This window comes from Narcine bancroftii, chromosome 6 (genome assembly GCF_036971445.1).
Source record: "Narcine bancroftii isolate sNarBan1 chromosome 6, sNarBan1.hap1, whole genome shotgun sequence".
Lineage (NCBI taxonomy): Eukaryota > Metazoa > Chordata > Chondrichthyes > Torpediniformes > Narcinidae > Narcine > Narcine bancroftii.
In genome coordinates, this window is record NC_091474.1 from 38,866,129 (window position 1) to 38,883,975 (window position 17,847).

Sequence of the window (17,847 nt, forward strand, 5' to 3'; positions counted from 1 at the left end):
GCCTGAGTCTACAATGACCTGCACTGTCACTCCACCAATGATCACTGGGACCTTCTCATGATGTACTTCATTCAACGTAAATTGGTAACAACTCTGTTCCTCCTGGGTATCATCATCGTCACCGTCTATCTGGCGAATGGTATCTTTCTTTCCAGGATACTTTCCTTTCCCCCAGGCTTTGCCTTTGGAAGTTGTACTCTTCCTCTTCTGGTCTGCATTGGACTTGCTTTTGCACTTCTTTGCAAAATGGTCCTTACCTCCACACTTTCTGCAAACTTTGCCTTTGGCTGGGCAATATGGGTCTTTTGCAAAGTGACCTCGGTTTCCACATCGATAACACTCCACGTCCTGTGTCGATGCATATCTTGGCTGATTATGGCGATGTGAGAGCCTCTTAATTTGCTGGCATGAGTTGTCTTTCAGGGTCATGGTATGAAATTGCCCTTCAACAGCTTCTAATGCAGCAGCAATGGCTAAAGCATCGGTGAGTTCCAACTCACTCCCTCTTTCCAGTAGACGTCTTCTGAGTTTATCTGATCTGCAGTGCTGTACGACTTGATCCAATAATTGGTTGTCCAAATCAGCTGGCATGTAATTGCATCCAACAGCTAGCTGGCGTAGTCTCGTCACGTACTGAGCAATTGTCTGGCCATCTTCTTGTCTCGTTCTCCGAAACAAATGGCGTTGAAATGTAGCATTCGGTGTCACTACATAGTGTGCATTTAATGCATCTACCGCTTTCCGGTATTCATCCTTTCTTCCAGTATTCAAAAGTGTCTTAAATGTTTCCCGAACTGCGGGTCCAGCCGTGAAAAGAAGTAATGCCCTTCTCTGCGCTTTTTGTTCAACTGTACCGGTAGCTAGAAATAGGCCACGACTGTCAGCGTAGGATTCAAATTCTTCCAGCCATGCCTTCCACTTCACACTTACAGTGCTTGCATCACCCGTTGGGTCAAAATGAGCAATTCCACTATGTGTTAGAAAGTCACTGTCTGCACCAGCCATGAGGAAATATTCCAGCCCCAAAAGTACTGAGTCAAAGAGAAAATTCTTATCACCTTGAAGTTCTCTGTAATCCTCTGTAATCTTGTTTAGTCTTTAATTCTCTTCAAGCTTCTTTCATCCTCGTCGCCAATGTCACATTTGTGGCCCGAAATGTGAAGTTAATAAAACATCAAACACAAGTTTTATCATGTAAACTTCTCAGAGTCTTTATTCTCCCGTTTCCTTTGTTCTCCTGCTTGTGCTCTTATCTCTCTCTCATACCACGTGACTTCCGGTATATCTCATACATATTCATTATCATGACATCACGCGTAGCCAGTTCTGGGGTGGGGGCTGTGTGGCGGTGCACATTCTCATGGCGAACTGGCCCCACGTGTATCGCCATGTGGCGGGGCAGCCATGGGAAGATGGCGTCCTCAGGGGTTCTCCCTGACTCCAGCTGCCCTACCAGCACGCGCCCTGGGCAGCGATTATGACATCACCAAGCATATGGTGGCTGAGCCCCCGCTGCCCTTAAAGGGGTGCATGCTGAATTCGAATAAACAGTCGTTAACGACCTTTGGTGTGGTGACTGTGCTTTCACCAGCTGCGCAGAATGCCACATTAAGTCTATTTTGATATAAAGGCGTTTTTATTGAAACTAAACCTCTTTATCTATTTTATAATCAATTTTATTCTAGAATTCAATCAAATATTGCAAAATAGGTGTATCCCTACTTCCACATCTATTTCCAGGAGTAGGCTTTCCATTCCAGGACATCCAAGGTAGTGAAGAGAACATTTCGAATGTTCTGGAATGGAAAGCCTCATGCTGGGAACAGACGTGGAGGAGGTGGATAAATTGTGAGACAATGGACGGCTTCGCTACAAAAGACAGGGAGGGAAGAGGTGCAGTACAGATAGCTTCGAGAGTCAGTGGGTTTGTAATCGATATCCTTGAATAGGATGTCCCCTGAAATGGAGACAGGGAAGCTAAAGAAGTCCAGAGAGGTGTAAGAAACAATACAGGTAAATTATATTTAATAAACAGAAACCATTAAAATAATCTCGCAATCTTTCTTAAGGCAATAAATCTAAAAAACAAGGTCGGGTCAGATACAGCAATGAGCTCTCTGAACCCTTCTCCATTAACAATGGCGTGAAGCAAGGCTGTGTTCTGGCACCAACCCTCTTTTCAATCTTCTTCAGCATGATGCTGAACCAAGCCATGAAAGACCCCAACAATGAAGACGCTGTTTACATCCGGTACCGCACGGATGGCAGTCTCTTCAATCTGAGGCGCCTGCAAGCTCACACCAAGACACAAGAGAAACTTGTCCGTGAACTACTCTTTGCAGACGATGCCGCTTTAGTTGCCCATTCAGAGCCAGCTCTTCAGCGCTTGACGTCCTGCTTTGCGGAAACTGCCAAAATGTTTGGCCTGGAAGTCAGCCTGAAGAAAACTGAGGTCCTCCATCAGCCAGCTCCCCACCATGATTACCAGCCCCCCCACATCTCCATCGGGCACACAAAACTCAAAACGGTCAACCAGTTTACCTATCTCGGCTGCACCATTTCATCAGATGCAAGGATCGACAATGAGATAGACAACAGACTCGCCAAGGCAAATAGCGCCTTTGGAAGACTACACAAAAGAGTCTGGAAAAACAACCAACTGAAAAACCTCACAAAGATAAGCGTATACAGAGCCGTTGTCATACCCACACTCCTGTTCGGCTCCGAATCATGGGTCCTTTACCGGCACCACCTACGGCTCCTAGAACGCTTCCACCAGCGTTGTCTCCGCTCCATCCTCAACATCCATTGGAGCGCTTACATCCCTAACGTCGAAGTACTCGAGATGGCAGAGGTCGACAGCATCGAGTCCACGCTGCTGAAGATCCAGCTGCGCTGGATGGGTCACGTCTCCAGAATGGAGGACCATCGCCTTCCCAAGATCGTGTTATATGGCGAGCTCTCCACTGGCCACCGTGACAGAGGTGCACCAAAGAAAAGGTACAAGGACTGCCTAAAGAAATCTCTTGGTGCCTGCCACATTGACCACCGCCAGTGGGCTGATAACGCCTCAAACCGTGCATCTTGGCGCCTCACAGTTTGGCGGGCAGCAACCTCCTTTGAAGAAGACCGCAGAGCCCACCTCACTGACAAAAGGCAAAGGAGGAAAAACCCAACACCCAACCCCAACCAACCAATTTTCCCCTGCAACCACTGCAATCGTGTCTGCCTGTCCCGCATCGGACTTGTCAGCCACAAACGAGCCTGCAGCTGACGTGGACTTTTTACCCCCTCCATAAATCTTCGTCCGCGAAGCCAAGCCAAAGAAATCTAAAAAAAATATCCAAATAAAACAGCAATTATTTTCTACGATTTGACACCATTTTTCCACATTTTCGATTTTGCGGGAGAAATGGTTTAATTTAATCCAAGACATAATCCGCATGATTTTACGTTTACAAGTCTTGACGTAACAAATACGTTAATTTCACGTGACGTCATTTAGGAAAAGTAATTTTTTGTTCCGTGCCGTGTCTGATTTTCCATTACCTTTAAGGGAAACTATAAAGAGACGGAAGGCAACCCATGACTGTTGTAGAGAATTATCTGGTCTTCGCTTTTTCTAAGTCGACTTTTCAACGAGGCAGTGAAGATTAGGAACGGGGCCGACTTTTGGACATCTCGAAAGAGGATGAACAAATAGAGGCTGTGTCGATTTCGGCTTATTAACAAGGATAGAGTTAGAGTGGTTGTCATTGTTTGTAACTGTCAAAGTATTATATTTGAAACTAATTGTACCATGCACGACTTTCTTCTTCTTCTTCTTTGGCTTGGCTTCGCGGACGAAGATTAATGGAGGGGTAAAATATATATCGTCCTTCATAGAAGTACTACATCAGATCTACTGCAGTTTACAGATGCCGCCGTGAACCGTGTCATCAGCGAAACAGTACCTCCTCATCTACATTCTAATTTTTCATCTTGCAAAAAGAATCTACTGTCACAAAAATTCTGACTGACATTCTACACTTCCTAATCCCATGGAGTCATGCAATTTCTCCAAGAAAATGACCTCAATCAAATGCAAAAGAACACGCAAATCCCGTTGCGAGACTCGCTGCGCCATTATTTGTCCTATGGTAGAACAAAATGCCCAGGAAGTTAGCATGGAATTTATTCGGAACATACAGCCGTTCCAAAATAACAGCTTTAAAATCCACATCGGAGACATGTAGCATTATTAACTTCACACTCAAGGATGAAAAAATGAATTCAAGAAAATGCAAAAGGACCTCGAATGCCATAATGGAGATGTGTCATGTTACTACCTGTATTGTAATGGAATGGAATGAAAACCTTATGATACAAACAGTCCTGCCGAGAACCAGACACGCCAAGCAGATGCTATCCACTAGCATCTGACAATTTCGGTTCTATGATGTTTGCCTTGACACTTTCGAACATTCCACCACCACTTATTACCAACAAAGAAAAAGCCGCATTAAAACACGTCACCGTAGGCACTTTCAAGTGGCCAATTGCCCCGCTTGTAAAGCCGCATATTTTGGCAATATGCGGCTGTTGGGAGGCCACGTGAATGTGCAGGAGGCGCTTGCAAGGTGAACTTTGTAAACCTCCTTCGAGAGGGATAATCGCCGCAACACAGTGGCCTCCCCAGCCATCTCAATGCAATCGCCTAGAAGCGGCTGCATTTGGGATGATAGTCAGCTGGATAGCGCCTGGCAGCTCCTCTCCCAGCTGCCCCTTTCCCCGGCGCAGGACCTCGGGGCAGAGGCAGCTGGCTGGGCTGTCAGCGTGGGTGCTGCAGGACCAGAGCGGCCGGCGGGGGAGAAAGTGGGCTGGAACGGCCGGCGGGAGAGAAGGAGGCTGGTCGAAACAATGCAGGTACCCGACACGAGCGCCGTTTTCACCCGCCGACCGCTCCAGCCTCCTTCTCCCCCTCCAGCCGCTCCAGCCCCGTGAATGGGGAGAGAGCGGGGCAGCGGGATCAGTGTGGTGTCCCAGCGCTGGCTGTCCCAGCTGACAGCCCAAGGGACAGGAGCCGGAATGCGCTCAGATGCGCTGCGCTTTCAACGCTGTCACCTGAACTGCAATTTAAAGGGATGCTTCTGCTTCTTCAAGCGCATTCTTAGCGGAGAATGCACCTGAAAAAGCCTTGTGAAAGATTGTATTAGATTGAACCCTGCACCAGGTACTGGCAGCTTTTATTTCGTGAATTCTAAACTCAGAAGACACAAACGCTTTACATAACTGGCCGCAGAGGTATATTGTACCAACGCGGATCATTGATGGCGCCAATTATCGGTTGCTTGAAATCTCCACCAAGGAAACGAAAGAGAACCCCCAATCCTATTGTGGAGATATGATGTACATTTGGAAGGACTTGAAACTCAGCATCTTGCATATCAATTCAAAGAAGAGGAAACGACTCGCCAAACACACCAGCGAAATACAGCACAATAACACACACCTAGAGACTACCATATCCGTGAAGTCGACTCTAAGGCGATATAAAAGAAATCTGAAAGCCACTGGAAATCCATGGTTTCCTCGGTGATGCTGTTTCCTTCACAATCCTATCTTAGAACCACTTGGTCACTTTCCAGAGCATGGCCAGGGTTGTGCTGCCCAGCTCCAAATCCTTCCTTAGAGCCATGATGTTTCTTGTCTGATCTTGTCCTTGGGTCATGTAATTTCTCTCTTGGCATAACCCTAGAACCAAGTTACTTCTCTCTAGAATTTGCCCTAGAACCTATTTCTTCACATTTAAACCTTCCCAAGGCCTATGTTTACCTTCCTGCAAATCATGCAATGGTGCCCAACTACTTCTCCCCAGAACATACTTGGGAGCAAGGCTGCATCTCCTTTAATCCTTGTAATGTCTGTAACTTCTGCTTCTGATTTTTACTACCTATTCTTAACCTCTAAATCATGCCCTACAGCTATGTTATATTTCCACTGTTTCTCTTCCCCCAAGATTAGTCACCTCTCACTGAAACCCGTCTTGCAATTATACACATGTATAAATGGTGCTTTGCAGGTATTCTCCATCCCAAACTCAGTCCAGAATCAAAGTTGCTTCTCTCCAAAACTGCCACTCAAGCCATGTTTCAACACCACAAATCCCATTCACAAAAAGAATTGCACCTCTTCAACAACTCAGGAGAAAAATTATTATTCTGCAAAATCCTTTTCTGTAAACCCAAATGCTGCCTCTGAACTTACCCCAAAGAAATGCAGCAATTCTGGGAGCCTAATCTCAGAGATACATGGTTTATAACAGAGATACCCCCACCTGGCTCCAGTTACCAATTTGCAAAGTCTCCATCAGATTTCATCCCATATATCTTTGGGGCCCTACACAGTTCAAAACAGGCCATCTTCAAGTCTATGTCAAATTACATATCAGATATCTTTGTGGCCATGTACAGTGACATGGAGTACAACTCCAAGACATTACATTGTAAAATGCAGTACATCTTCATTTCTCAGTGAGATAAGATACATTTCCATTAATGTTGCTACAGAGAAATGCTTCACAAGGCCAAAGTCAATTTGAAAAATATTTGGTACCTCTCTAAAGCCCAATACAAAGATATCTCGCACATTCCAAAAAAACTATCCTCAAAATCTTTTTCATCTCAGCAAAACACATTCTAAAAATAATTTTTATCTCAGCTAATAGCATGAGAAGGTTCTTTCATTTATTGAAATCCACATTAGGTTCATCCTCCACTTAACCAAATCCAATCCCAGGCACAGACTGCACCTCTCCAAATCTTACCACAGACACTTTTCTAAACCAATCCTCTGGGAAATGGAGTGTTAAACAGATAACTTTCCTTGATACACAAAACTCCCCTTCAAAAGCTTATACCAGTGATATAAATAAATGGGAGTTCTTAGAATTTTGATTGAAAACATATTTCCTAAACATTACTGTACTTAAGAAGCTTAAGCAAAAGCAAAATCAAAATCCACAGACAAAACTGTGATCACTCTTTGTGTGATGTTGATTGAGAAATGTGTTTGAAATGTAGTCAAGTAAATATGTCAAATTTCTGTATCACAATACAGAATAAAATTACCATATTAATGTGGAACTGAAATACAATGCATCAGTGCCTAGTGGTAAATCAAAGCTTCAAGCTATCCAATATTTTATTTGTCTAAGTTTAGCAATTTTTCTTTAAAGTCAAGTCAAATTTATTGTCATTTGATTGCAGAAGTATAACCCGACAAATCAGGATACTCCAGTCCTCGGTGCAAAACACGCAGACACAACCAGACATAACACATATATACACAAACAATACACATGCAAGACTGATTTTCATATATAAAAATAAATAAAGTTTTGTGATTACGAGAGTCTCAGATGTTAATATGAGTAGTTCCTTTAGTTGTTCAGCATTCTCGTTGCCCGTGGGAAGAAGCTGTTCCTCAACCTGGTGGTGCTGGCTCTGATACTCCTGCATCTCTTCCCCAACAGGAGCAGCTAAAAGATGCGAGGTGGAAGAGGTCCGCAATGATTTTACACACTTTCTTCACACACCAATCCCATTAGAATCCCATCACTTCATTGGGAAGGAGACTCCAATTATCCTTTCTGCTGCTCTTGTGGTCCTGTGGATTGACCTCCAATCCATATCTCTGCAGCAACCGTACCACACGAATGCAGCCAGACTGTACGCTCTTGAAAGAGCTCCTGTAGAAGGCTGACATAATGGTGGCATTCTCAGGAAGCACAGTCATTGTTGTATCTTCCTGACAAGTGAGGAGATGTGTGTTCACTAGTTAAGTGAACATAACATATAACATAACAATTACAGCACGGAAACAGGCCATTAGGCCCTTCTAGTCCGCACCGAACCAAACACCCCTTTCTAGTCCCACCTCCCTGCACAATGCCCATAACCCTCCATCTTCTTCTCATCCATATACCTGTCCAACCTTTTCTTAAATAATACAATTGACTCCGCCGCCACTATTTCTCCCGGAAGATCATTCCACACGGCTACCACTCTCTGAGTAAAGAAGTTCCCCCTCATGTTACCTCTAAACCTCTGCCCCTTAATTCTTAACTCATGTCCTCTTGTTTTAATCTTTCCTCCTCTTAACGGAAATAGTCTATCCACATCCACTCTGTCTATCCCTTTCATAATCTTAAATACTTCTATCAAATCCCCTCTCAACCTTCTACGCTCCAAAGAATAAAGACCTAATCTGTCCAATCTCTCCCTATACTCTAGATGCTTAAACCCAGGTAACATTCTGCTAAACCTTCGCTGCACTCTCTCCACTCTGTTTATATCCTTCCTGTAATTAGGCGACCAGAACTGCACACAGAACTCCAAATTAGGCCGCACCAACGTCTTATACAATCTCAACATCACCTCCCAACTCCTATATTCCATGCAATGATTGATAAAGGCCAGCATACTAAAAGCCTTCTTCACCACCCTGTTCACATGAGTTTCTACCTTCAGGGAACGATGTACCGTTACTCCTAAATCTTTCTGCTCTTCTGTATTCCTCAATTCTCTCCCATTTACCACGTATGTCCTATTCTGATTCTTCTTACCAAAATGAAGCACCTCACACTTATCAGCATTAAATTCCATCTGCCATTTTTCAGCCCACTTTTCTAAGCAGCCCAAATCCCTCTGCAATCCTTGAAAACCTTCTTCATTATCCACTATTCCACCTATCTTAGTATCGTCTGCATATTTACTAATCCAATTCACCACCCCATCATCTAGATCATTAATGTATATAACGAACAACAATGGGCCCAATACAGATCCTTGAGGCACACCACTGGTCACCGGCCTCCAACCTGACAGACAATTATCCACTACCACTCTCTGGCCTCTCCCTTTCACCCAATGTTCAATCCATTTGACTATCTTAAAATTTATACCTAAAGACTGCACCTTCCTAACTAACCTTCCATGTGGTACCTTATCGAAGGCCTTACTGAAGTCCATATAGACAACATCCACTGCAGTACCCTCATCCACAATCCTAGTCACCTCTTCAAAAAATTCAATCAGATTGGTCAAACATGAAAATATTTTAACAGCTATAAATCTATCCATAAAATCATACTCAGTGCCATATGACCAGTAGTAGAATACATAAAATAAATAAAGGAATTATGTTGTCTAATATGCAGCTCCTAGCTGCATTGCCGGGAGCTGTTTAAATTCTGACTTCAAACATGGTTATTTCTATGTAAATATGCTATCCAATTTTCTATATATTTGTTTCTTATTTGTTTAATTGTTACATTTTTACAAAGATGCAAGGTTATCATGATTATGGTTGTAATAATTCTAATTATTGATAATAATTGAGTCAATTCCAAAATTGCTATTGAGGAGGATGCAGCAGAATTATATTTATGATATATGCTGATAAGGGCAATATAAAATTACTTGCAGCATTTGGTTTTACCTGATTATTAAATACTGAAAATATATTCAAGGCCTATTTAGAAAAAGATTTTTAAATCAGTATAAGTTGATATGAGCAATAAAATTAATCAAATGGGATTCATTATTTACTTTCAGAATGATACACATGCTTTCAAAAGATGTGCATAGTAAGTTCATCAATTATTTTTGACTATGGGATGTACTGGTCAGTAGACTGTTGGGGAAGAAAAAGTGTTAGCATCAAAGCATAGAAAAGATGTGGAAAAACTCAAATCGAGCACAATTACATGAAAGAAACTGAATTATTCTGTAAATATTGTAGAATGTAAATAGAACTAGAAAAACCATCTGTTAGATTTCAGAGCATCCATGCATTGCATCATTTAAAATTAGAAATTGAGTCTTAAGTTTTGGAGCAGTACAAACAGAACTAAAATGAAAAGTAAGCATGAAGGGAAGGAAGACATCACAAATGGATTTCCTTAGGCAATGGTACAAATTGGGACTATGTTGAATCAAGCAGATACACTCTATCTTGCAATAGATTCCTGGAAAGAACTATGCCAGAGGCACATCAGTTTTATGAAAAGTATTTGTCAATAGTTTTTAAAAATACTTGCAACACCATAGTGAGTAACAACAAAACTGATGAAAACCTGAGACACATCGAATTTTAATTGTATTAAATCTCCTTATTTTCAAAGCAATCCCTGTTTGTGCAATAAAGGACTATTTAACCAGCTTGGAAATAACAGCTAAAATTATGATTAAAAACTAAACAGCTGCAACAATGTTTAAAATTTGTTTATACATAGATCTAACATTATCAAATAGAGTACCTGTATAGAGGAAGCTGTCCTATTGGCACTCTAAGGCAACGGGTCAGACAGAGCACACACCTCTTTTGTATTCACATGTAATTAGGTATCACCATGTATTCTGATGTATATTATCAGAAGGTTGCTTTTGCAAATAGGTATAACAATGCAGAGGAGATTTATTCGAACCTTGATATATGGAAAAAAAAGAAACCCAGTAAAAACACATTATTCATTTTGATATTCACACTAATATATAATGCTCTGTTTCAATATTTTTATTATACAATAATAATACAAAAAGTAAAAGCCATATTTGTCTAAACATAAAGAGGTAAAATGTAAAAGAAAATATACAAAAGACATACAAGAAAATCTATTACATATAAACTAGATACCATAACAATCAAACAAAAAAAGGAAAATAATCAAGTAATCATTTAATCAAGTTATAATATGATTAATTGAAAAAGATTTTAAAAAGTAAATTAATACTATACTACAAATTCTATCTCTTTTCCTTCCGGTTATTTGGTAACTTCATACAATTTCACTACCATTAAAAAAAGCACAAACTCATAAGACAAGATCAAAATGATCTGTGGATTGTGAAAAAAAAAAACTCCATAAACTTGAAAAGTTTAAATCCATTACATTAGAGAAACATTTGATTTTTTTCCCCAAAGTTAGACATCCCATCATGTCATATAACCATTGAGTATGAGTGGGAGAGACAGCATCTTTCCATCTCATCAATATTGATTGTCTAGCAATAAGGGAAGCAAAAGAGACTACATGGGATTGAGACACAGTTAATTTCAAATCAATTACCTTAGATGGTTCAAAAAGAGTAAAGGATTAGGTATAAATTTTACATTAAGAACTAAAGACAAGGTACAAAAGACATCTTCCCAAAATTTGCAAAGAAAGGAACAAGACCAAAACATATGTGATAAAGTATCTTCTCCAGTCTAACATCTATCACAATTCAAAGAAATTAGAATAAAATTTAGCCAATTGAACTTTAGAAAAGTAGGCTCGACGTACTACCTTAAATTGTAGAAGCCAATGATGGGCACATAAATATGAGGAATTTACCAACCTTAGCTAGGGAGTTAACCCTAGAGTTTAATAGTAAATCATATACATTGGATATTAGCTTTTTTTGACTTAGTTTAAAATTATAAATCATCCCTATCTTATTTATAGCAAGGTTCTGAGGAAGTCTGAACAATAGTGATTTCAAACAACTCCCAATTTGTAAGTATCTAAAGAAATTATAACTATACTATATAATTATACCCATTTAAATTAAAAAGATAATTGTTCAAATTAATCTAAATTATTATCAATAAATAAATTTACAAATGACAAATCCCAGCAGGAGATCTTTTATATTGAGGATTGTTATGAACAAGAGCAGTTTATGTCATTTGAATAATTAAAAACTAGATATAATATTCTTAATAACACTATCTTCTGCTATTGCTAGTTAAGAGCTTATTTAAGGGACAAATTGGGCTCAACAATGATTCTACCAAAGTGCTCTGAAGTGGAGACTGATTCGAAAGGGTAACACAAAGAAATTTACTTCAGCAATGAAGTAAGGGATCCCCCAAACAGGGGATGAGAGGACCGGAGAGTCATAGAGAGAGCGAATTCAAGGTGTGGTTAGAGAAAATAGTGGGGGATGAGAAGAAATAAAGTAGTAAGAAGAGAAAATACAGAATATAATAAAGCTAATAGGGTATCAGATAATCTAAGGAGGGTTATCAAGTTTATTTTATCTGGTGTTCCTGGCCTAAAATCTGGAAAGCATCAATAATTAAAAATCAAACAAATCAAAAAGATAAAAATATTTGGTATTATTTTTTGTTTAGGATATATTTACTGTACTTCTGAAAGCAAATCTCTGAATCAAAGTTGATATGTGGATGGCCATAGTCCTTGTTCCCAGGGCTGAAATGATGAGCACGGGATGGGGGGCAAAGATTTAAGGTACTAGGGAATATATGAGGTATGATTTTCACATAAAGAGTGGCCAGTGCATGGAATGCGCTGCCAGTAACATTGGTGGAGAAAGGTACAATAGGATCTTTTAAGAGATTATTAGATAGGTACATGGAGAATTATAGCAAGTTGCAGAATAAGTTATAAAGTCAGCACAACACTCTGGGCTGAAGGGCCTGTACTGTGCTAAGTTGTATGCTCTAAAAGTATGAACAGGTTATTCACCCCTTGAACCTGTGAAATTCAATTATTTCATGGATGATCGTATTTTAACTCTAATACCTTTCCAACCCAATCTTGGCCCATGCCTATCAACAATCTAACAATTTAGGCTTGAAAATGTCAGTTGATCTGCATTTCGTGACAGTCTGGAGAGTAATTTAAATATTTTTTACTATCCTTTCTTTTTAAAAGCAATCTGGATTTCATTCCTAAATGATGGCTAATTTTAAGATTATACCCAAATTCTGTTAAAATTAAAACCTCCATTTATCCAGAATTATCCCTTTAATTTCTAAACCTAAAAGAATATAAGATGTGTTTATACAAATTGTGCTTACAATTTAACTCTTTAATCAAATTTATAATTTAGCTCAGGTTTTGCCAATTTCCCCTTACAAACATAACTTGATATTTATAAGAACCTGTGTCCAAAATGCACAAAGACTTTACATGAATAATAGAAATTATCTTAAAATATTATAGCTTTGGCATAACTGATGCAGAATTGAGACAATCAAAGGTTGCAGAATTGGAGTAGTTCCAGAAAGAGGGAGGGATATATTGATGGAAGGATTTAAAAAGTACTGACAATTTTAAAATGTGCTGGATCCATGAGCCAATTCAAGTAAGAAAGCAAAGGAATGAGTGCATGGGCTCAGGCCTGACACCTTGACAAATGGCTCAGGCCCAAAATATTAGTTACTATTATGTAGTCAAGATAATGTGAATTATTTTGTAACCATGTAAGAATACACCATTCTCACTGTAGTGCACCACTATGGCTCATATCCATATGTATATGAGGTATGTGAACATACCTCATATGTTGATGAGACATCAGTAAGTAAAGTCTCTTCTGTTACTTGAATCTTGTATCTCTAAGTTATTTAAGAAGCCTCCCAAGTAGCACAGAGATATAATATGGTGGCAGAGGACAAGAATAAAGCCATACAATTGATTGTAAGTCACCGAAATACGAAGAAGAAGAGAAAAAACATGACTGAAAAAAAATGGCTGGAGCAACAGCAGTATATGCAATGATGGACTGGGAAGCTGAAGATATTGATGAATTGTTTAAAAGGTTTCAGCAGAAGTGCAATTTAGCATTTAAAAGCTATTTTAAAAATGGAACAGCAGAAGAGAAGGTCAGTTATATATTTCTCTGGAAAGTGGAGCGAGGCCTTGGCTTATTTAATAGCTGGGAGCTTACAGAGGTGGTGAAAAATGAACCAGAGCAGATATTCGCAAAGTTTGCTTCTCACCTTGAACCCAGGTCTAATCATTAAAATTAAACACTATGAATTTCAAGGATTAATGCAAGAGACTGATGAAACTGTTGATAACTTCCTCACTAGACTCAAAATTTTTGTTGCAAAGTGCAGATTTAAGGATATAGTGGAAAGATTAGTTTATCAACTCATATAGGGGAATGCCCATCCTGAAGTGCAAAAGTCTCTTATAGGGAAGAATAGCTTGATGCTGGCCGTAGCTTTAGACACAGCCAGAGCCTTCTAAGCCAATGAGGATGCAAATGAAATCCCTATCTACGCAGACCCACCCACAGTAAAGAGAACAAAGGGTTGATGCTATCAAGAACACAATCAGAAAAGTGCAAACCCCCAAGACCTGCAGGAAGTGCGGCAGGCAACGCTCCTCCGATGACCGAAACAGATGCCCCGCATTCTGAATGTAGAGCCTGTGGTAACGCAAAGTAAACCACTGGGTGAAGATGTGCATGTCTGGTGTGAAGAAAACAGTAATGCCACTGAAGAAAAAAGACAAGAAGATCCAACACATAAAAGGACTCCGAATCCATGCACCTTCACGAGATGTCAGGTGAGATGAAAGGAGGAAACGAGCTGCACTCAAGGATCCAAATACAGAGGAAAACCCAGAACAAGCCGACGATATTTAACCTGAAGGTGAAACTGAATACTGAATACTGAATCACAAAGCAGCGTCCTTCCACTCCCGCCAGATGTTGCCAGAAAACGTAATGAAATACGGTGCATTGGAAACACATTAATGGCCCATACAAGGCGAAGCCCAAGCTAGTACAAATTCTGCAGGCACTAGTGTTCACTCTGATCTGATTTGATTTGACTGGCGACCCCTGATTTCCGCATTCTAGTTTTCAGTTCGTTTCTGGGCTGGGTCCTGGCCGCCTTCCTCAACTCGAGTTCATCCCGCGCTATTTGCTCCAATTACAATATGTAAGTTCGGCTTCTCCTCGACAACGTTTGATTTTTTTGGGCGGGGGGGGGTTCATTTGTTACCTCACACTCTAACACCCCGAGAAATGAATTCGAAATGCATGAACATTACGTTTTCGCGTCCTCAAATGCAGCTCAGCGGCCAACGTTCAAATCAGCGCCCTCGGCCAAGCCGCCAGGCGGCCACGCACGCGCGCGACGGTCTTTCAAACCCAACGGTCGCCGCGCGAGCAAAGGCGGTGATTGGCGCAGCTCGGCGAGCGCGCGTCAGGGGGTGGCGGGCGTTTTGATCACGTCGGGCCTCCCACCGCCCCAGGAGACGACTCGGCAGCCTCCTGACTGATTCCAAGCCGGTATCGGCTTCTGCCACCTTTGCCCTGATGTTTGGAGACGTCACCCCGGATTTTTAAAAAAATATCAGCTTTTCAATATTTTTTCCCGATGACTGTTAACGCGACAGGTAATAAACCGCACAGCTCTGTCGTAATGTTTCTGTCGCTGTATGGACTGTTCCCTCTCTCGTCCCGTCGCGTATCTCGAGGAACTGCGGTTCACACATAATTCGCCTGTGGATTGATCGGTGTGGTCGGTCGGTGCGCTGGGAGGAAGCGCGGCTGGGGGCCTGGCACCCGTTCGTTCCCTGCTGCCCGCTCAAGGCATCGTGGCCCAAAGAGTCTGAGCGGGGAAAGAGGCCAGTCTGCATTAATATATATAAAAAAAGTGCAGGGAGTCAGAATCATTGCAGCGACCAAACAAAATGTCCGTTCCACCTGGAACACAAATTCGTGACGTGGATACATTGTAGCGAAAAGTACAGCCCTTGACCCAGTTGGATCGGACTCGAGAACGCGGAAGAGAGTTGCCGCTCATTCTGCCATTCAATCATCTGCGTCTTTTTGGTGCAAGTGGAAAGGTTGCAGTGTCACCGGGCTTCTCTGATGGATGGACGTGCATCTGATGACCTTTCCCTGTATTCAAGGCAACCTTGAGGAGTTCATTGAATGCATTTCTGATAGCTTCCTTGAGCAGCATGTTATCGAACCTAAAGGATCTGGTCCTATGCAATGAGACAGGTGAAATTAATTATCATGTAGTTTGGAACGAGTGAAAGCATATCTCATACAAATATACGATAGCGTGTCTTTAAACAAGAACACCAACGACGGGATGAGACATCTTATGCCTCTTTGAGGTGTTGGGGGTGCCAACATACAGATCTAAATCAATAAATGCTCCATTTACAGGAAAAGAGTAGTTTTTGATTTCAAGCATCTCTGTTTGTTTTAAATGTCATGTTTATAGACCACCCACTTTAGGTTATTCAGTTTTGGGACATTGACTTACAGAATTGTTGCATTTTACTCACCTGCACCTCCCAAAGGAGGTAGGTTTCACCATTTGACCATTCAATTTCATAATCTCTACATATTTATTTAACTTGTTTTACAGTATGTGAATCAAAATAAGCATTCTTTATCAACACCTTCAAAGTACACCTTACAATGCGGTAATATCAGTTTGTCTTCTATCCCAACAAAGTCCCGACAACATTTTGGGTTTTTCCTGGCACATCAACCTCCTCCTACCAACTCCCTCTGAATGGAATAACTTATCCCTCTGCAATGTTGCAATATTCGGTGCTTCAATTGCTCGCTATCATTTTGCGGGAAGAATTATATACAAATAAGTCTGTATTTAACATACTTCATAATTAAAGATAGTTTTAATTTTAATGCAAAATATCAACTAGAACGAGTAAAAGGTGCACTGTCATTTCTATCATTAACATTTAAGATTTACACAACGCGTTGTCTTCTTGTGTTCTGCCCAATTTTACATTTATAAGTTAGAGTTAATGACTTATATACATTGGTTAGTTTCATCACATTGGTATGTAAGCGTGTGTGACCTCATGCTTACAAATCTGTGGCGTACTTGTCCGCCTGCAGCCCTTCTGAACAAAAGAAAAACCATGAACTCATGACCTATACAAAGCAGATCAATAATGGGCGACGATGAACACAGGGTATTCTTCAATCGAGATTTTGACAACTGGAGTCAAGCACAGCGATTACAAGCACATTTAGAAGGGCGGGATTTGCCGAAATTTTCCCTGTGTTTAAATCTGGGAGATATCCCTCCAGAAAATGTGAAGTTGTCCATTACAGACAGGGTGATAAATGTCTCCGGGTATATAAAGGACGTAATTGAAGACGAAGATGGAATGATAAGGGAAACCTTTCACGGATTTTGCAACGAATTTGGTCTCCCAGAGGGTTTGGATCCAGTCACTTTAAGGGTCAATGATAATCACGATCAAAGTATAACCATCGAAGCCGACTATTATATTCCTTATGGACATCTCCAAGAAGGGGAAGTCTCCCGCCCTATATCGGGAATACCATCGTCAGTACCATCTGCCCATTCGCAGCGGGACCATACGATAAGTCATCAGGATGAAACGAAGTCTTTTCTCCCACCCTCAAACAATTCCCCTCCAAGCTCTCCGAGGCGTACCATGCACCCCGCATTCAATGTTGCTACTGCATTTTCCCCTAATCAGATGAAACCTCTACAACATGACACACTGCCCCTTCCCAGTGTCACCCCTCAGGTGCCCTCCCAATTTAATGTGCCTTCCACATTCAGCCCCTGTCAGACAATCAACCTGCCAAATGATATGTCGTACGCGGAGAAAAATACAATTACGACTCCTCATTTCGGCAGTAGGGAAATGAAGATTCTGCGAAGTACCTATGTACCCCTCCGTGAAAACAATTCTGCGACGTTGTTCCCATTCAATACTTCTAAAGATGCCAGCACTGGCATGCAGTATAGATGTAATTATTCAAGACCATCAAATCAGGCAATACAACGTCCAGTGGGGATACCCCCCCACGGGAACACTGTGGCGTTCTCTCAGTTCCCAACTGCACCCCAATTTAGCCTTCGTCAGATGAAAGCCCTTCAACAGAATCAACGCTCCTCTGCCGATAGCAGTTATGGGCTAACATATCAAGACACTTCTCTCTTCACTCCTCAGGAGCTACAACCAAATCGTCACAGGAGCGAGTCCTCCCCTTCAAGTATTCATCATGAGGCTGCTGCTCTGCCTGCACAGAG

The 17,847-nt window shown here is 41.2% G+C and overlaps 1 long non-coding RNA gene across 1 annotated transcript; it reads right to left on the reverse strand.

The window, feature by feature from the left end:
• Window positions 1-7,404: 7,404 nt before the first annotated feature.
• On the reverse strand, window positions 7,405-15,777 carry LOC138735965 (uncharacterized). The gene is made up of 3 exons (XR_011340034.1): window positions 14,837-15,777; window positions 10,301-10,468; window positions 7,405-7,788 (listed from the first exon to the last, which is right to left on the reverse strand). It is a non-coding gene; the product is annotated as an uncharacterized lncRNA (long non-coding RNA).
• Window positions 15,778-17,847: the final 2,070 nt, after the last annotated feature.